Genomic DNA, 21,969 nt, shown 5'->3' with positions numbered 1-21,969 from the left:
AAAAAAAAAAATTATAATAATAATGGACATTCAACCATTCAGGAGGTAGCATTTAAGCAAGCACCAATTGTATGGAAGGAAGAACTCCAAGCCGTACAGAAAGCATTAGCCCAAAACAAGGTTCCAGGAATTGATAGAATACCAATCATAATGTTTCAACAAGCTGATGTAGCAGTGGAAACAATCACTCATCGATTGCAGGAAATTAGGAAAACAGCTACTTGGCCAAGTGACTGGAAGAGATCCATATTTTTAGCCATTCCAAAGAAAGGCAACCCAAAGATACACATGTTATAGTACAATATTATTAATATCACATGCAAGGAAAAGTGTGCTGAAGATGATCCAACAAAGGTTGCAACAGTGCATTGACAGAGAGTTTCAGGTGAGCTTCAGAAGTGGTCTTATACTAAAAGGATATCATTGCTGATATCTGATGGATCTTGACTGAGAGCTGAGAATACCAGAAATATGTTTCCTTGTGTTTGATTGACTGTGCTAAGACTTTGTTCTGTGTGCCATGACAAACGATGTATAGCCTTGAGGAAAAAGGGAATTCTAGAACCCTTCATTGTGCTCATGCAGAAGCTGTCCATTGGTGAAGAGGCAGTTTTGTGAGTAGCACAAGGGGATATTGCGTAGCTGAAAATCAAGATGGATGTGCACAAAGGTTGTAACCTCTCATCACAGTTTCTCAATCTGTACTCAGCAAATCATCAGAAGAGCTGGATTATATGAAGAAGAATTTGGCATCAGGATTGGAGGAAGACTTCATAAAAAACCTAAAATATGTAAATGACACACCCTTGGTTGCTGACATTCCAGAAGACTTGAAATATTTGCTATCAAGCATTGCAGTCTTGAGTATGAATTGTAACTCAATGTAAACAAGATCAAAATCTTCACCACCGGACCAATAGGTAACCTCATGGTAAGTGGAGAAAAGAGTGAAATGGTGAAGCAGCTTATTTTACTTGGATCCAAAATCAATGCTCATGGAATCAGCAGTCAGATGATCAAATGATGCACAGTATTAGTTAAATCTGCTCCACAAGACCTCTTAGAATGTTGAAAAGCCAAGATGTTACTTTGAGAAATAAGGTGCACCTGATCCAAGTCATGGTACATTCAATTTCCTCAGATGCATGTGAAAGTTGAACATTGAATAAGGAAGACAAAAGAAGAATTGATACATTTGAATTGTGGTGCTGTAAAGATTATTGGAAGTACCACGGACTACCAAAAGAACAAACAAATCTGTCTGGAAAGAAGTTCGCAGCAAGGATAGTGAGTCTTAGGCTCATGTCCTTAGGCCAGGTGGCCAGGAGAAACCAGTTGAAGAGAAGAAGGTCCTGGACACGATGGATGGACACAGTGGCTGTGACATAAGAACAATTGTGAGGATCGCACAAGAGCAGGCAATGTTTTACTCCCTGCTACCCAGGGTCGCTCCGAGTCGGAACCAACTCTGTGGCGGCTGATGACATTTATAACAACAACAACAACAACAACAACACTGTTACCTGACATCTTGATTTTAATGCACAAAATAGTTCAGTCGGTGACTTTTTATTATCTTACTAACTATGGAATATTGGATAATGGGATAAGTGATAAGTGAAGAATAGGTGGCCTTGCAGGTCACTTCAGAGACTCTAAGAGCCAGTAATCATATTATCCTGGTAATGTCTGATATTGAATAGCTGCTGAATCCATCAATGGATTATGAAATCGATTGTACTATCTTCACTTACCAGCACTGCAGTATGCATCCAGCTGTTTCAACCGAACTTTAAAAAAAGTAATGTTAGTCAATAACTGTATTTGCATATTCATGATTATTGAAATTCAAAACCTTTTCCATGCTACATATTTAGTGTTACTGGTATAGATACTAAGTGTATGATATGTACCTAGCTATAGGGAGATTATAAGTCACCATCATCTGGAGGGCAGTGATAGGACGAAGTATCCTGGCAGTGGAGTTGCCTGCTAACTGATGGGTCAGCGTTGGAACCCACCAGCGGCCCTGCTGCGGAACGGGGTGGGGATATATACCCACACAGAGGACAGCCTAGGATGCCGATTGTGGTGGTTCTGTCCCATGGAGCGTCTATGAGTTCATCGTAACAGGTAGCATTTGCTATAATGTCACTGACTTCTCAGGCAAAATAATGGGCTCGAGTTTTGAGTTGTATCACTTATAAATTGTTCGAACTTGCACAAGCCACTTCATCTTCCGGCATGTCAATTTCCTCCCCTGGGATTTTAGAGGGCGGTGCCTGCCCTGCTTGCTAGATTTTCCTTTTCGTGAAGGTGAAATTAGATAATGTATTGGTGAAAGCAATTTGTAAACGGAATATGCAGGCCTTATTATTAAATGTAATGTACTCATCTATTACCTAATGGACCAAAAGAGTTAATTGTTCTCCCAAAATTATTTAATTTATTTTGAGGGCTGGAGAGAATTTTATGCCATATGCTCCTAATAGGTAATAATAACTCATTTGTTCCTTTATCATACCTTCCCTTGGAGGACTCAGAGAGCTCTAGTCTCTCATTAATCCTTCACAATGCCTCTGACTCATTAGGCTGCCTGCAGTTAAGTGCTGTTCGCCTGATTTTTACAGCTGGAGCCAATGAGGCACTGAGAGGTTATGTGACTCGTTCAAAGTCACACAGAAATCAGTGTTGTGGAAAGAAGCTGGAAACGGCAGGCAGGATTCTGGCTGTAAGCGACCTCACCAGACAGTGCCCGGCATCTATATGTGCAAAGGACCAGTGGGAGAAGCAGAAGAATGTCCCAGGCACTGTCCTTGAGGAGCGCCCACCTTAGAAGGGAGCTAGGAATGGACATTGGCTCCAGTGGAGGGCGAAAACAGCAGCAGCATGGTTTGCTGGCTTGTTTGTTTGTTGTAAATGCTCCAAAGATTCGATGTGGACAAAAAGCAACAAGTTGAGCCAGTTGCCATATAATTGTTTTCTCTTCGTGGCAGCCCAACGTGTACAGAGTAGAACTGCACTGCAGAGTTTTCTAAGATGGACACGTTTGAAAGGAGTTGACCAGGACTTGCTCCTCTAGAACAGCTGGTTAAATTCAAACCTCCAGCCTTTCTCTCAGCAGCTGTGCACTCAAGCCTTTGTGCCATCCGGGTTCTCATCAATGTCATAGATACCGGGAATCCAATGAGAATAGATTTCATAGAAAAGGTACACTTTTCACTAGATCAGAAAATACTGGCAAGTTCTGGAAAGCAGGAACGTTGAAACAAGGGATATAACACAATTGGAATAGATTGAGCAAAAGGATAGGGGCCTTCTTGGGACATGAATGAGGAAAGTAACTTGTCAGACTGGGTAATTTTGTCTTCATAAGTGGCTTTCACTAGTGCTGACTAGGTATGGATGAAAATCACAGTCACATGGTAGTCACCAATAATGTTACTAGTATATTACAATGGGTATGGGTTCAAAGTGATATTCTAAAATGATTTGTATTGTGAATATTCACACCAAAGGGGATAGTTGTCCATAAGATTGTTCCGTTTGGCTTAGAGTAGACATCCCTGCCCAGTTCATGGACTTGGGTCTCAGGCATGGGTTAGCTTTGATAATTACAACGTGCTCTGATGTGACTCAAATGGAGGCTTTAAATGTATTTATACAGATTACCATACTAGTACCATAAAAGATGAGCCCTAAGGGGAGTCTCTGTTCCATAGGATGAGAAACATAGAGCGCAGACCTGGGCCTTAATAAAAGTTCAGTTGATCCCCAATCTGAAGCAAAACTATTTTTCATAGATCTGTCAGTGAGCAAAATGAATGTTTTTGTGGTTTATTACCATACATAATTAAAAATTAGAAAGGTTTGTTTTGTAACTATAGCTGATTAATCTAGTTGATGATGTGTAATAGGGATAAAATATCAATTAAAGAATGATATTGATAAGCCCTGTTGCTGATGAGTCAATCCTAATCAATAGAGATCCTGTAGAACTGAGTGGAACTGACACCACAGGGTTTTCATGACTGTGATCTTTTATAAACAGACCGCCAGGTCTTTCTTTTGAGGTGCTTCTGGATGGGTTCAAACCATTAACCTGTGGGAGAGTAGTCACACACTTAACTGCTCATATCAGCCAGCTATTCCTGGTGAATGGTAAAGGCCTTTATAACAAGAGGCGGGACAAATAGTTAAAAGAGTGATAAAATATGAAGGAGAGAAGGGCATCACAGCTTAAATGGTGAACACTTGGTTTGCAAAAGACTGTGAATGACAGTGGAAAGCTAAATTCCGTTTGCAGGTTCCCTATGTGGACTAAGCCTCTGGTAAGTTCCTCCAACCATAGTCCAGCAACGGCTAGGGCCTTGTTATCAGACAGAGAAGTCCATTAAGGCAGATGTACCTATGTTAACATGTAGTATCTTATCATTTGAGCTCCTTCTTGACTCATTGTAAAGTGATTTCATGTGTTTTAATGAAGGAGAAATATGTGTAGATTAAGCCTCCAAAATCTCCTCTCTGACCATAGATTAGAGATGTCAGTTGCCTTGGTACCCTGCCGACTGCATTGGGAAGCGAATTGCTGCAGATGCAGATGGGTTAAAGGTTAACCTTATCCTTCGATCTCCCTTTTCAATTTGTTCTAGTTTTCAATATTTTCTGCTTTCTTTTCTATTAGGATTTCTCTGTTTTCTTTGTTGTTTTTGTTGTTGCTGTCAGTATGTTCTTATGCATGGATAAAGATTGGTGACTAGAATGTAAAAGTTGGAAGGAACAATAGTTGGGAAATTTGGCCTTGGTGATAAAAATGAAGCTGGAGGTTGCATGATAGCTTGTTGAAAAATCAATTACTTCTTTATAGCACATACATTCTTTCAACCACAAAAAAGGCACCTATAAACGTGGGCTTCTCAAGATGGAACACACAGAAATCAAATTGACTACATCTGTGGGAAGACACGATGGAGAAGTTAAATATCAGCAGCTGAAACCAAGCCAGGAGTTGACTGTGGAACACACCGTCCATTGCTCATATGTAAGTTCAGGTTGCAGTTGAAGAAAAGTAAAACATATTAACGAGAGTCAAAGAATGACTTTATGTCTCTCCCACCTGCCTTTCAAGACCATATCAAGTAGAGACCCTGAACTTTGCCCTTAATCATAGAGTAGCCAAACTGAGCCACATGAAATGATTAATTCCAAGAGCTGAATAGGGTAGCTCGAAGACAAAGTAAAATATTATAAATTTCCCAGTGCAGCGTATCTTTTGATTTCCTGACTGCTGCTTCCATTGGGGTTGTTTGAGGATCCAAGTCAAACAAAATACGTGACAGCCTCAATCTTTTCGTCATTTATTTTGACATTGCGTATTGGTCCAGTTGAGGATTTTGTCTTCATCTTGAGCTGTAATTCATACTGAGGGCTGTTGTTTTGGGTCTTCATCTGTAAGGGCTTCAGGGTCTCTTTGCTTTCATCCAGCAAGATTGTATCCTTTGCATGTCACAGGGTGTTCATGAATCTGCCTTCTATCCTGAGCCACCCACTTCTTCCTATAGCCCAGCTTCTCGGTTTATTTGCTCAGCGTGCAAACTGAACAAGTATGGTGAAAGGATACAATCGCAACATGCACATTTATTGATTTTATACCTCTTAGCGTTCCCTTGTTCTGCTCCAAGGACTACATCTTGGTCTATGTACAGGCTCTGCAGGAGAATAATTGTAGAATTCCCATTATTTGTTATATAATTCATATTTTGTTACTAACCATACAATTGAATGCCCTTACATAGTTAATAAAATGCAAGTAAATGTATTTCTGGTATTCTCTGCTTTCAGCTAGGAATCATCTGATATTAACAAAGATATACCTCCTGATGACCTTTTCTACATCCATTTGGAATTTTCATCAGCAAGAATTTATTTGCACATAATATTAATGATATTATTTAATGATTTTTTTTCATTCTGTTATGTCACCTTTCTTTGGAATGGGCAGATATATGGAGCTCTTCCTGTTGGTTGACCAGGTAGCTCTCTTCCTTATTTCTTGGTATAAACGTGTTAGCACCTCCAATGATGGAGTCTGTTGAAACATCTCCATGAGTGTTCTGTTAATTTATGAAACTCTGTTTTTTGCCAATGCCTTGATTGCAACTTGGACTTCTTCCTTCAGTAATATCAGTTTGGGGGCATATACTACTTTATGAAATGGTTAAATGTAAATAAATTATTTTTGGTACATTCAGTCCATGTATTGCTTTCATCTTATTTTTCATGTTTTTTGCATTATTCAGCATTTTGTCCAGGGAATCCTTCAGCATGGAAATTTGAGGCTTGATTTTTTTTTTTCTTCAGCTTGCGAAATCTCAACCTTGTCCTTGCTTTTAGTTTTCTAACACCGGATCTTTACACATTATTTTACCATATTTTACTTAGTCTTCTTGAGTCACCCTTTCAAACATTCTATTCTATTCTTTGATCTCATCATTTCGTCTGTTTACCCTAGCTGTCCTACATTCTGAGCAAGTTTCAGGGTTTCTTCTGGCATCCAGTATTTTCCTGAATTTGTTATGACCCTTTGATTTCTTTATGTATAGTGTCTTTGATGTCATCTGGTTTGGGATCATTTGTGTTCTCGTTGGGTGCCCTTTAAATGGTCCTCACTCATAGAGACCCTTGTACAACACAAGGAAATGACTCCTGGTCCGGCCTCATCTTCACCCATGTTTTTCTGTTGTAGCCCATCATTACGGCCATTGTGCCCATCCATCCTGGTGAGGGCCTTCTTCGTTTTCACTGCTCCTCTGCATTAGCAAACCCGATCTCCTTTCCAGGCACTGGTCCCCCCTGGCTGAACCCATCACACATCCACAGCACAAGAGGCAAAGGCTTGCTATCATTGCCTCAGTGGAGCATTCTGACTGTGCTTCTTTCAAAACATATGTGCTTATTCTTTTGGCAGCCCATGGTTCTTCAATACCCTTTGCTAGCACCATAGTTCTTCTTTGGTCCTCCGTATTCAGTGTTCAAATTTCATATGCATACGAGGTGGTTGAAAATACCTTGGCTTGGGTCAAGCACACCTTAGTCCTCAAGGCCACTCTAGTCCTTGCTTTTCCACATTTTAAAGAGGTCTTATGCAACAGATATAAACAATGCAATGACTTGTTAGATCTCTTGACTGCTGCTTCTATGAACATGGGCTTTGGATTCCATCAAGATGAAGTCCATAACAACCTCAGGCTTTCCTATGATCACTTGGAAGCAAATTCATGCATCCAGTGATTTCATATGTAAATATTTCAGGATATCTTTAAAGTTATATCTTTCATTTCATCTTTAAAGACTTCATCTTTAAAGATCTCATCTTTAAAGTGAGGACTTTCATTTTATCTTATACATAACAGCTATAACATTATTGTTCCTAAGAATAATTACCTTTATGTTGGGAAATACTCAGAAATGTTCAGCCGATGTTCCCTTTTTCTCATTGTTTTAGAAAGTTTTTTTTTGTTTATCTTATTTTTTTTTGAAAAAGTATTTTACTGTTATAATTTTGGCCAGTCAGATGCTGTAGATTATTTGAAGCAAAAGATTAACAGGAAAATATTAGACAAATGTACTAATAATAGTCTGTAGTGTAGCCCAGATAGGAGTATGAAAACCTTTTGGAAATTATTGCTGTCACTAGATAAAACCCACAATAACTATAAATGTGATAAGAAATTACTGATTTCTGTACATTTTAAAGTTGAAGATAGCCTTTCAAAGAGACTGGTTGGAGAGTATGTTGGCTATGAATCAAAGATGGTTTCAGTGTTTTTAGATTCAGCGGACTACAGAGTGAACACGTTTACCTGGGATGCAGAATTCATTTTAAATACATTGCGCTAAGATATAAACTAGTGAAGTTCAACTGGACAATAAAACTAGAAAGCCATCAACACATTGTTGATATGTAAAGAGCTAAGACTGGATGGGATCACCAATATATTTAGTGGAGACTGAACACAGATAACATCAAATATGCCTCTGAAGCATTCTGATACTTTGTGATTAAGACAAATGATTATTGAGTAGCAAACAATCAGGAAGATGTTTTAAAAACTCAAGGAGAAGGCACCTGTGTTAGACCGAGTTGACTAGAAAAACAAGTTCAATGACACTCATATATGTGTGAGAGACCTTAATATCAAAGAGTAATTGTATATTAAGAAAACACCCCGGTCCAGTTCAGATCAAGTCCATAAGTCTGATGTTAGCCCACACGTCTGATACCAATCTATAAATTCCTCATCAGACTCACGCAACATATGCAATGATGCTGAATGCAGGAAGATCACAGCCCAGTGGGTGGAAAGTCTTGTGGATCCTGTGGTTGTGGGAGCATCTCAGCGCTGGCATGGGTCTCCTTACGTCCCCTCAGCTCTCTGTGTGTCTCCACAGCAGGAAAGGGAAGGCAGAAAGAGTGTGTATCCTGCCTCCAGGGAGAAAGACAGGAGTTTCCAGAACCTTCAGGAGAAGGCCATGCCCACACAGAGGCCTTGTTGGCTATGACCTGATTAGCAGCCTAGACTCTACCCCTTCGCTCAAGTGGACAGGAGATTTTGTAGCTGCCACGACACCTAACATTGTCTAAAGCTAGTTATACCAAGTAAAATGAAACCTGCATTATAGGATACAATTACTTGTTCAATCATGTACTCAGGTATCTATTAAAAGACCATTTATTAAGGAGCTATAATAGTCTGGTGTGCTTGTCCTGGCGGCCCAGTGGTTGGTTATGAGTTGAGCTGCTAAACACAGTCAGCAGTTTGAAACCATAATCCACTCCACAGGAGGGGTAAGGCCTGGATTTCTGGTGCCAGAAAGATTTACAGCCCCGCAAATCCACTGGAGAAGTTCTTCTCTGCCCTTCAGTGTCACAGTGAGTTGGAATCCACTTGATGGCAGTGAGTTTGGTGTTTTGATCACATTCTGGTGGCACTGTTATGGAAGTATTGGACTGCTAACTGCAAGGCCAGTGGTTCGAACATACGAGCCACTCTGAAGGGGAGTATGAGGTTCTCTGTTCCCATTAAGTTTGACAGCCTTAGAAACCCTATACAAGGTCACTGTGAGTCAGACTTGACTCGTGCCAATCGTTGGGGGTTACATTAGAAATACAGCCCTAGTGACATAGTGCTTGTGTGTATGTCTGCTAATCAAATGGTCAATGTTTCACACTAACTACTCCATGTGGAAGTCGGCTTCTTAATGAAGATTATACCATTGGAAACCCAATGGGGAGCTTCCACTCAAGTCATGAACTTGAATTAATTGGCTAGTAGTAGATTGGATTGATGTTTACTACAGTCCAGGGTTTACTATAGTGAGTCAGATAAAAATAAAAAAAATCTCTATCCTTTAGCAATAATGGGTATTTAGGTATTGGAAGAAATTGAAAAATACTATAATAACAATTAATAAACTTATAAAAGGGCCTTTTTGCTTTCATTACATGTTGTGTTTAACTGTACTATGCTTATGTAAATCTATGAAAAATTACCTAGAATTACTGGTCATTTGCCCTTCTGTTTAGAATGTACTCCCATGTTTGGGATAAAAGTTGAAACTCTAAGGTTTAATCTTAATCTTAGGAAAGAATAAACCTGAGTAACTCCAGAGAGAACTTGGAATGCAAAGTAAAGAGAATTGAAATGAGGGAGAGAGAGAGAGAGAGAGAGAGAGAGAGAGCGAGAGGATAAAATATGAAAGACCATAAGAGGAAGGGCTCAGTGGTCTATGATTACAGCAGGGCTTAGGAAAGACAGAAACATTTAATAGAGAATTGCAAATGGATTCTTTTTAAGCTATAAAATTGGACTGACATTCAATGAAATCTTCTATCTCTAATATTCATAAAAATGAAAAAGAGGACTTAGTATTGTGCTAGGCTGTAGAATAGGGTTTAGTGCAATTCGACAAAGACTAAAACAGCCATGAGATAAACTGACATCTGTGCTAAATATATAAAAAGCTAACCACAGACCAGGTGTTCAGTTTATGGCAGAAGTGTGTGTGTGTGTGTGTGTGTGTGTGTGTGTGTGTGTTTTATGCCAACATATTGATGGTAATTTTTTCTTAATTGGGGGGGGGGCAGGGAAGACATGCTTGCTTGAATTTTATATTCGTTGTTATTGAATTTTCCTTTCTGAAATAAATCCATATTGCTTTTGTCATAAGAAAAACAATATTGGAAACTTTATTGGAAGAGAAATAAATTCTACCCTATAGAGTTTGTCTAGTCTTATGGAAGTTATATGATATGAAAGTGACAATCAATGCCCACCTGGAATATGGCTGATGTGACCACACTGAATGGAGTATCCTATCAGGAAGAAGACCGAAGTTCTTCTAAGTATATTGGCTCTGCAATTCCTAATATTGTCAATAGTCAAATGCCCTGAATGTTTTCTGTCTGTAACTAGTTCTCAGAAAATCAGTACATTTTTAGATACTGGTACAGCTTCCATTTTTATGTATTCCAACAGTCATCATTTTGATGTTTAAAAGTTCTTTGTCACTCATGGTGTAGTGGTTACAGGTTGGGCTGCTAACATAAAGGTCAGCAGTTCCAAATCCCCAGTGGCCCCATGGGAGCAAGATGGAGCTTCCTACTTCTATAATGAGTTACATTCTCAGAAACCCACAGGGGCAGTTCTACACTGTCCTATGGGATAGCTATCAGGACACAATGAGTTGGAATTCACTCAATGTCAGTGAATTGTATTTTTTGTTTTTGCTTTTTTGATATGGGATAAGGTGAGGTGCACATGAATAAAGTTTAAGGGTGAAAAAAAAGTATCTTAAGAAGCTTCCACACTATACGATTTGTAAAGGCAATGCTTGAGATCATTAAATTTAATTCAGTAGTAATTTACATTAAACTATTTGAGTGCTGAAAATGCAGATGTTAATAAGCACAGGAGCTGCCTCTACAGGGCGAGACACATGTAAATAACTAAGTGATGGTGTAACAGATGAGAAAATAGAAGCAAGTATTAGCCACTTGGAAGTGCAAGGATAAGTGTGGTTAACTTTTTCTGTAGGTGCAGCAAAGTCTCCCTGAATTAGAGTATCTGTGAACTGAAGACTAAAGGAAGGGTCCCAAGCATCTGACATGGAGAGAAGCACATCTGACTCATAACTTAAACTTGACACTTGTATGGAGAATAACTATGAGGAAGATTATTTGGGGGTAGATCGTGTGAACTAGAAGAGGACAGGTTAGGTAACAAGATGACTAAACGTCTTCAAAACTCTCTAGTGCCAGCAATGCGATATGCACATAGACTAAGTAGTGGTAATGAAGTGTAGGCAATTTTTGAAAGACAATAGAATTATACATTTTAAAGTGGTAGTACATAAAAATATGAGTTTTCTATATATGATTATAACAAGTAAATAATTACTGGGATCTACCTCAGGGGTTTCATGCTTGTTGTGCATGAGATCCAGAATTGTTTTCTAGTATTGTAACGATACAAAGAGTGTCCCGACTCCTACAAAATGGTTGGGGCAAACTTTGCAAGGCATTTGTCACTTTTCTTTGTAAATAGGGGCTTGGAAAATGCCATCTACTGAGGCTCAAGTTTGGGTGTTTTGCTAGGCTTATCTAAGAACCAGTCATACAGAGGTTCAGTAGGACTTCTTGACCATCAAGAAGTATCTGGAGTATAGTGCATCCTAGACCTTGAGTCCCTGCACTTGGAATCACCTAGACCCAGAAGAGAGATCCTCTAGAGCAGTGGTTCTCAGCCTTCCTAATGCCGCAACCCTTTCATACAGTTCCTCGTGTTGTGGTGACCCCAAACCATAACATTATTTCTGTTGCTACTTCATCACTGTAATTTTATTACTGTTATGAATTGGGCGACCCCTGTGAAAGGGTCATTCGACCCCAAAAGGGGTCGCAGCCCACAGGTTGAGAACCACTGCTCTAGACAGCAAGGTAGTTGCCATTGACAGCAGTGCAGGAGACACAGCATTTGACCTAAACCAGGCACGGTAGACCTTCGAAAAATGTAAGAATATATATGATTTGGAGAAGGGTTGCCAATTCCCCTTTGAAAATCTTGTGGTTTATTGGTTGCTTTCTATGAATAGTAATACTTTTCATTTTGACAATGTTATTTGATCATCTCATGCATCCAGCTTGATCATAAATGAACATGATGCTCATGGGATGGTTCATGCCAGTAGCATGTGTGCTTTATTCCCAGCAGTCTTATGGCTTCCTCGAAGTTTGAGGCATGCAGTTAGCTTACCTGGGTCCTATAACCAGAATTTTCTTCTATAATATAATTTAATAGTCTCATTGACATATGGAGATAGATTAAAAATGTGAAGGGCTGTAATTTGGCTCAAATCATTTGTAACTGTTTCTAGAAAACCAATTTAGAATATTATATGACTAAAGTGTGCTGAATAATATTAGTAAATGAAATAATTATCACTATTATGGAATAATATTGCATACATTGTCTTCATTCTTTATAGATCTGTTATAACTATGTGATAAATTGCAGTCACATAAGTGATACATGATAAAGATTGTGTTTAAACTCATGCAGCTGACTTTAGTCCATATGCAAGAGGACTTCAAAAAGTTCATGGAAAATAGAATTAAATGATAAATAATGGCATTTTCTATGCATTTTGAAGCTGCTCATATTTTTCTTATTCATTAAACTACATTGCCTCTCAAATATCAGAAAGCACAATAGATTACAGAATATTATTTAAGATGAAGGAGTACAGTACATATAGAAGAGAAAGATTACATTGACATTTTTGAAGAGATATGTTGCATGAAATAATTACTGTCTTATGGGCAGTGCAATTGTTTCTGATTGCTTATATAGTCCTTATAATTTTGATAGAGATACATAATGTGTGGAGTAAAAAAGGTATGAGCCAAAGTGTTTGCTGCTGTGTTATTGATGCAGTTTTAAGAACATTTTCGGGTTATCCCTGTGAGGAATGGAAGGGCAACACTACCAGGTCATGTTCTTCCAAGGTTGGCATTGTTCTTGTCAGTCTTGCAAACTTCATGAGCATCAGAAGCAATTTGTGAGGCCTGTTGAAAACACATTTGTGTTGGGGGATGGGTCTCAGCATGGAATTCCTGATTCTGTAGATCTGACTCAGAATTTGCATCTCTATTGCCAACCAGTTCTCAAGTGCTATTAAGGTGGCTGATCCTGGGACTACACTTAGAGACCCAATAGTCGCTTCTCTTTTCATTGCCTGTGTATTCCTTGCAAACATCCTTGCCTCATAACCAAGTTCCAGTGCCAATTTGATTCACTAGCAACAATGACGCAGCATTTGGTCATCCCAGCATTATCAGAAGTCAGGCATAGAGAAGAGTGGGCAATGTTATGGTAACAAAAATGAGACCTCTGGAAATGGTATAGTTAAATATATTGGTTGTGGTGATCATTATGCTAGATTGTACAGTGACAAAATTTTGTGTAAAGCTGTACACACACAGAAAAACAAATCAGTGCATGTAAAAATGTTAGCATTTATGTACGCACTTTGAATTTTGTCAATGTCAATTTCTTAGTTTTAATAGTTTATTCAGGTGTGTGAGATGTTGGAATTTGAGTGAGGAATCAAGAGAATGAAATGTACCATCACTTTGTATATTTCTTAACATCTCCTTGTCTCTAACTATTTTCAAATAGACATATATTGGGTTTTTTTATAGCTCTGAGTAAAATAATGAGTGACTGAGTTTCATTCTATTATTTTTGAGAAAAGCCATTATTCTATCAGCTCTGGGCTCCAAAACACATGAAATGATCAAAAATATAAAATAGCATAAAATCACAACTCTAGTGAACATATGGCCATAATATATAATTTAATAAATTGAATTGTATTGTTTCCAATACACCAGTGTAATGTAACTGATTCATTTCTACTTCCATTTCTCACAACAAGACTAAATACCTGCAAAGGGGAGAAAAATGGAAGTCGGTGAGAAAGAAGGTGAAAGAAAATAAACAAGGAAAGTAAGAGGTAATACACACAGTGGAATTTAAAGAATGGAAAATATTTTGGGATTTAGGTCAATATTTCCCCTTTTCTCTCAGAAGCCTATATATGAGGGGTAACACCCACCACCACCCAAACCGGGAAAGAGCTCTGCTGGGCAGAGCTTTCATAGTATGCAGCCACTCGCCAGCTCTGAGTTAGTGCACCCAGCGGCGTCGCCTAGGAAGGTTCTCTCTGGTCACAGTGACATGTTTCATAAAAGCAGTTTCACTGGAACCTTGTTTTTTTGTGATGGCCAATCTAAGAGACCCATGTACAGCTGTGAAATTGTGTTTCCTGCTCAGGAAAAATGCCACAGAAACGGTTGTGATGTTATACGAGTGATTTTTTTATTTCAAAAACAATGAAATGTTGATTGATAGCAAAACACCTTCTGGACATCCATCAACTTTGAAAAAGGATGAAAATGTGAAACAAATGTGTGCACTTGTGCTTGAAGACCAACGGCGGACCAGTGAATTGTTGGGGGAAGTTATGTGGACTATTTTGGAGCAAATATTAATGGAAGACTTGGGAATGAAAAGAGTTGCTACAAAGTTCGTTCCTGGGGTTCTGACTGACCAGGAAACTGAGTGTCAAGTGGTAACACGCCATGCTTTGAAAGAACATCTCCAAAACAGCGCAGACTTTTTCCCAAGATTATATCTGGTGGTCAGACATGGTGCTCTTCTTATGACCCTGAAAGCAGACCTCAGTCAAGCCAGTGGAAATGCCTTCATCCTCTTGCTCAAAAAAAAAGCTCGTCAAATGAAATGAAAGATCAAGACAATGCTCATTTGTTTATTTGGTGTGAGGGGGGTAGTGCATTTGGAGTTCCTTCCACCAGGTCAGACTGTTAACCAAGCTTTCAAAAAAGGCCTGCTTTGTGGGATACAATGGACTGGTTTTGCCACCACGACAAAGCACCTGCTCACACAGCCATCTCCATGTGCCATTTTTTGGCAAAAAAACCCCCTAAAGCCAGCATGCCTCTCTTGCCTCATACACCTTTCCTACCTTCCCTCATTCTGTGCAATTTCTTTTCCCATGAATAAAGAGCAACATGGAAGGACAGGGATTTGACAACATAGAAGAAATGAAGAAAAAAACGAGGGAGGTGCTGTCAGCCATCCAAACGGATGAATTTGAAAATTTTTGCCAGATATGATAAATATGTTCAGTGTAGTAGAGAATACTTTGAAGGTGATAAGGTTGTTTTGTAAAAAAAAAAAAATTAAAAGCATAGCCTTGAAAAAAAATTACATTTGGGGGTGTGCCCCTAGTGTGTATGTGTGTGTATGTGTGTCTGTATGTATATAGATGCATATGTGTATGTGCTATTTCACTTTGCAATAGTTCTAAGTCTTGTATATGTTTATTGCTAACTCCTAAATATTTTACTTCTATATTGAGTATATAATAAAAGTTATATTCTTTAATGCCAATAAATGAAAAATCTAGGAGAAAGATTTTAAACACAATGGAGGTAGTGATAGCGTTACATTAAACTCAAAGATTTTCTGTAATTATTATTGCAACATCTATAACCTTAATCCTATTCTCTATTATTTTTTCTACATTGTTGAGGAAGTGGAAGAGTCGGAATGCATAGTTCTACTCTGTTAGTTGTTACTTATGTCATCCTGGAGTCTCAGCATCAGTTGCCTCACCAGTTTCCTTTGGAGAAGGAAGGCATTTGACGTAGAGCAACCATTTCTAAGGCTGTGAAAATGCAAGCTACCTGATAGGAATTCTCTCTGAGGTTCCGGGATACGGCCATCGTGAAGAAAGAGGGGTCAACTAGGATGTTCAGGTTGAACCAAAGGAACACCTTTAAGGATTTCAGTGAAAGACCTCCTCAAACCCAAGGGCAACCCTGTTTGTGGAGTAAACTCAGGCAGTCTGTCAATTGTGAATATGTACCAAATGGATCTCATGGTCTACAGCATGGTCTTTGTGGAATGTTTGTTAACATTCAGGATTAAACATTTGTAAAGGGCCCATGACAGAAAAGAACATTTATATACACTGAAATTGAAGCTATATCTTTGGGAAATAGTCGAGGAACAAAAATGACATCAAGAGAGTTGAAATTAAATGCACTTCTTATAAATTCTGTATTAGTACCTAATTTGGTGGTTATATATAGATGGTTTATTGTCAATTAAAGTTCAGTAATTCATTTCTCTTGGGTCAGACAATTATTATTGGTTTTGAAAATATTTTTGTGGGAGTATGTCTCCTTTGTATGGTTTCTGTTACTATGTTAAAGACTACAAGTTACCATCAGGTGCCTGAACATGTGATATTCTCACTGAAGTAGTATAAAAGAAGTAAGTCAAGTGAATTGTTCTTTAAAATCGAGAAATGGTAAATTACTCAACCAGACCTTAATGAAAGATAATAGTGAGTTCTAAAATATTCCATAGTAAGGAGTTTAGTGTAATGGTCAATTTCAGCGTAGGGGAAGGAAATTATATTCTGAGTCAAAACTACCGGTTTGCAAAGTAGCTACTCTTTTGCTGCAGTTCCAGTGAGAGATACAAGAATACCGGCTTCACCAAATGACTAGCACTGTGATGGGGCTTATGGTGCGGCAGGGCCAGACCCAGAACGGGTCAATAGTGCAGAATCGCTGATGCAATTTTCCGGGAAGAAGAGCTCACAGACATCATCTCAAAGAACCCAGTTAATGATTTACGAAAATGGGCCATTTAGCGAAATGGAGCCAGGATAGACCGTTTCCCAGAAATGGAGACCGTGGCCTTCTCTGTGTGGTGTTGCACATAAACAGCCTGAAAGTTTAGAAAGGAAAAGAGGAACGGAGAACCTGAAAAGGCCACCTGGTCCTAGAAATTGAAGTGCAAGTGACTGGGTGGGGTGGGGGGGGGGAGTCGTGAGGATCTGCAGTGCAACAGTGGCAGTAGTGGGGCGTGGGAACAAATGGCAGACCTGCAGCCTCTCCAAACCCCCAAAGCAAACTCAGTGCCATCGAATCGATGCTGACCCTCTAGGACAGGGAGAGCTGTCCCTGCACACTGCCAAGGCTGTCCCTCTTTCCGGGGGTAAAAAAGTCTAATTTCTTCTGTCAAGCAGCTGGGCGTTTCAAACGGGGGACTTGGGGCCAGCAGCCTTCCTCGTCACCACTTTGCCACCAGAGCACTCTTTGCAGCTCCTAGCATCGGGAATGTCCTGTTTTACCATGGAAGAATTGGAAGAAAATGACTCAAATGAAGTTGGCTCTATGCTAAACCATTTATCTCCCAGGTGGGTCAATTATTGCACTACAAGGATCCCAGACGTAAACTTGTTTTTCTTAGGGGCCATCAAGTTGCTCTCCTACACAAAGTGAATTCATGTGACAAGGTACAACTGCCCATAGGGTTTTGTAACCTGTCATTGGTCTGAGAGCAGATTTCTAGGTCTTTCTGACACGGAACTACAAGGCGGTTCCAACCAAAGACCTCTGGGTTACTAATTGAGAGCACTTATTCATTGCACCAGCGAGGCTGCCTGTGATCTAAGATGCCTACCTCAGTTTCCTAAAGCCAGTTATCCCCTGGATGACGTCTTTTCCTGTACCAGGTTTTCCCCACCATCCTGTGACAAGTCTGAACAAAAGAGAAATGGAAAAATGCTTCCACGTGAAAGTATGTTCAGCTTTGAATGATGGGAGAGATTTCATTGTAAAGTGTTATACATAGGGCCAAACACCCAATGTCAATGTCTTCCTGGAAGGTAGGGAGGTTGATTGCTGCCTAAGACCAGAACTTGGCCATTCCTACTCGCGCTTTGCCTAGAATAACACTACCTCTCCTCTCGCTTTGTCCTCCAATGTTTATTTCTATTTTTTTCTCCCTTATGGTACTAACTCTAATCCTTCCTTCCCAGTCAAGGAATTAGATGTGTCTTCTTCCAGTCCTTAGTGGTTTTGTTTTTATGTCTGTGTCTCATTGCATTAATGATCTTATTATTTACACATCAACGTCTTCCCCACTAGATAAAAAATAAAATGATTTTGAGAATAGAATGAACAGGCTTACTATTTATCCACATGCACCTGAATAATCCAAGGCAAATTGCTTAAGGATCATTTTTATGCAACAGTATATTAATGTATAATTGAGGAACAATAATAAAAATATGTGTGATTATTGGAAAGATAATATGAAGTGAAAATGTTTTCAAAATACCTGGTATTTAGTGAGTACTCAGTAGATGTTAGATTGCTTGTTTATAAGTAGCCCCATGGCACAGTCTTGGCTGTTAACCAAAAGGCCAGCAGTTTGAACTCACACATCTGTTCTGAGGGGACAGACTTCTCATAGAGACGGTACCCTAGAAAGTCCTCCAGGGCAATGAGGTGAGTGAGCAGCCTGATAGTTTTCTAGTATGCCAGAGACATTGAATTGACAGCTCTTCTGTGATACATAGCAGTGGGCTTCTCTGATGGGTCAGCATCATATTGTGAGTGTATTCTGGATGAATATCTCGAGCCAATATTTGAAACCCTACTATAAGCTCGACAGTAAAGGTTAAGAATAATGAGAGATTATACTAGGAGCTCATTTCTCATAGAAAAGGGGCTCATGATGGCTAAAATCAGAGTTAGTGTACAATGCCAACCACTTAGTAGCCTCCAAATTAGTAGACCAAGAAAGCAGCTCAATACCTGAACCTTGAAGATCTACTATGGTCTAGAATCTGGCATCCAAATGGTGAAATAACAGAAAGCTGTGGGCTGTAGCATCATTGAATTAGTTAGGCAGGAGAACTCACATTCACCCCTGGGGTAAAGGGTAATGAGATAAAAGTTGGACTAAGCATCTAGGAAGATGGCCACAATGGGCAGGAACAGAATGTGGTTTGAACCTTCAAGTTTGCCATGCTGATTAGTCTTCACTCAGGCTTTGGAAATTCTTCCTGAAGTGCAGGTAAGGAATGGTGGGTGTACACTCTTTCTCTGGGTGAGATGCCAGCACCAGTAAGATGATTCTCCTTACCAGCAAACTAACAAAAGATAGGAAGTGTCAATAGAAAGACACAATAAACTAAAACACTTAGACAAGGATGAAGTTCAACCACTCAAATGAAATTCATCTCCAAAGTCAGGATGCTTACACGAGATTGTGTGATTATACACAATTTTCCTTATTCTTTTCTTAAATAGACTCTTCTTAAGGTTAGTCTCTACTCTGACTTTTCAGAGTCCTATTTTTCATTACTGCTATGTTTCCTACTCTGCTTTTCTATGCAACTGAGATGACCCTGTTATAATATTACAGTAATCATTGTCCAGTGTAAAAAGCTAATAACTTATTTCTTATCTCTTAGACCTCTATTGTAGAATCTACCTTTGTCTTCATCTCAACTTCTTTATCTATGATACCAGAGTAGTGCCCGAGTAATGACCATATGAACCACGTACAGCCCATACAGGGAAATGATAGTCTCCTCTCCTCAGATATCATAATTGGGATTCAGAGACTCTAATCACTTCCTGTGGAGCACTTAGAATGGATGGCTATATACACTGCTGCAGACATGTTCTTCAATCTACACGAAAGCAAATCCAAATGCTTGTCTAAAAAGTTTGGTTATAGAAACCCAACTGATATTAATTTGGGTGGGGGTACGGGAGACAAGTATATATTCTGTCACTTAACTCAATGATCCAGAAATATTTAGTCTCAAGAGAGGCTGGCTTAAGGTGTTTGTGCATAGTTGGGAAGGACTTTTCTCTTTGGGAATTTTTTTTTAATGCTTATTTACTTTCTGTCAGGAACCATGGTCCTTATAGTTACTGTACTATATGACCCATAAGGCTTTTGATGACAAAAAATAAAATAATAAGACTCCTTGAATTTAGAACTGAGTAAGAAGAACTAGAACCCGCCTATGCAGTTAATAGAAATGTAAAAGGATGCTATCATTTTGGAACACAGTTCAGCAGATCCTTAAAAACTAAAACTTAGTATTTCATCCATCTTGTAATAAATGCTTACTCTGTGTTTTTAAAGATCATTTATTGGGTGCTCTTACAGCTCTTAAAATAATCCACACCTCAATTGTATCAAGCATATTTGTACTTATATTGCCATCATTATTTTATAAACATATGCTTTCTATTTGAGTCCTTGGTATCAGTTCATTTTTCCCCTCCTTTCCCCACTCCCAACTCCTTGATAAATTATAATTTTTTTCATATCTTAACACTGACTGCTGTATCCCTTCCCCCAGTTTCTGTTGTTCTTCTGTCCCCCTGGTGCGGGTGCTGCAGTTATGTGTCGATCATTGGATCAGTTCAACCTTCCTTCCTTCCTCTCCACTCCTTTCCCCTACCCTCCTGGTATCGCTACTCTCATTATTGGTTCTGAGGGGTTTATTTGTCCTGGATTCCCTGTGTCCTGAGCCCTTATTTGAACCAGTGTATGTGTTCCAGCCTACCCCAAATTGAAAGGCATCACTGGGGTCAAGACAGTGGGGAGTGAGGAAGCCTCAAGGAACCAGAGGAGTATTGTGTGTTTCATCCGTGCTAAACTGCACTCCGATTGACTCATCCCTTCCCTGTGCCCCTTCTATGAGGGGATGTTTACAGATGGGTTTTGGGTCTCTGCTCAGACCCCGTGTTCTCAGCAATATGTTTGTTTGTTTGTTTTGGGTCTTCTGATGCCTGTTACCTGATCCTGTAGAAACTTCGTGATCACATAGGTTGGGGTGCTTCTTCCATGTGGGCTTTTAGCTTCCCGGCTAGCTGGCCACTTGTTTAACTTGATAAATGGCTACTTTTAATGAAGGATTGAGTTCAATTAGATATCTGAGATAACTCTTGACATAATCTCTTGCTATCCTTAAAGCTGTAGTGCTCAATTTATATTAGGGTTTTAAATATGGATCCTAAATGATTCAATTAAGTAAATGCTTACTTTTAGGGATTTACCCCAAATAAATGAAAGAATATTTCCATGTCAAAGTTTTTACACATATATTCTTAGCATCTCTATTTGTACTTGCCAAACCCTGGGAGCATACCAAATGTCAATCGATAGGTGAATGAGTAGATAAATTATATTATAATTACATAATTTAATTGTTATTTTAGAAATAGAAAGATTAAATTATTGATAGATGCAACAACAAAAATGAATCTCAAATTAATTATGCTGAGTAAATCCAGGCCTTCCCCCACAAAAGAACATATGTTATGTAACTTTATTTAAACTTTAAAAGGTTACAAAATAAGTAACTTAGATATCAAAACTGAATAAAATATAATAAAATATGAGGATAAATTATTGATACTTTATGATATAAAGTTATAAAAATGTTAGGGGAAACAATATATAGTACATAATGGGACAATTTATAAAGCCTTAAATATCAATGATTAATTACAACAGGAAAAATGTTTAACCTCTTTAAAATTATAATACAAACAAACTCCCACTTTTGGTTAATAAATTTATAATGATTGTTTTTTTAAATTTTTAGGTGATTAGTATTTTTGAAGCTACAGAGAAACAGGTCTTTTCTTTCTCTCTTAGGTGACTATAAACAAACATTGCCTTTCTAGGCAGCAATTTAGCAACATCCATGAAGAAGGTTGAAAACGTTTATAGACCTATATCAAAAAACACATTTCTAGTAATTTTAGTAAGCATATAGTTATAGATGAACACAAAACAATAAACATTCTTTTATGATTGTTAGGTGGTGTGTCAACTTGTCTGGGCCAGGATCCTCAGGAGTATGGCAGTAAGGACTATCTCAAAGGGGTGGGTCACAAGCCATTGACATCTCCTTAATTGTTGGTCTAGTTCAGATCTCTAAGTAGCTCATGTGGAGCATGGCCTCTCCCTCTTCCTCTTCTTGCTAGCC

At 38.8% G+C, this 21,969-nt stretch overlaps 1 long non-coding RNA gene across 1 annotated transcript in view; it reads left to right on the top strand.

Annotated features, from left to right (window-relative positions):
• The first annotated feature begins 17,237 nt into the window (after positions 1–17,237).
• LOC123522513 overlaps positions 17,238–21,969 on the top strand; it is an 82,035-nt gene continuing 77,303 nt past the window's right edge. Inside the window, exon 1 of the long non-coding RNA XR_006680771.1 lies at positions 17,238–17,358. This is a non-coding gene — a long non-coding RNA (uncharacterized LOC123522513). The remainder of the gene's footprint in view (positions 17,359–21,969) is intronic.

Source organism: Echinops telfairi, unplaced genomic scaffold, assembly GCF_000313985.2.
Source record: "Echinops telfairi isolate 266 unplaced genomic scaffold, ASM31398v2 ScPeMD7_7420;HRSCAF=8458, whole genome shotgun sequence".
In the NCBI taxonomy this organism is placed as follows: Eukaryota; Metazoa; Chordata; class Mammalia; order Afrosoricida; family Tenrecidae; genus Echinops; species Echinops telfairi.
Note: the sequence above shows the minus strand (reverse complement) of the source record. Positions and strands in the feature narration are given on the sequence as shown.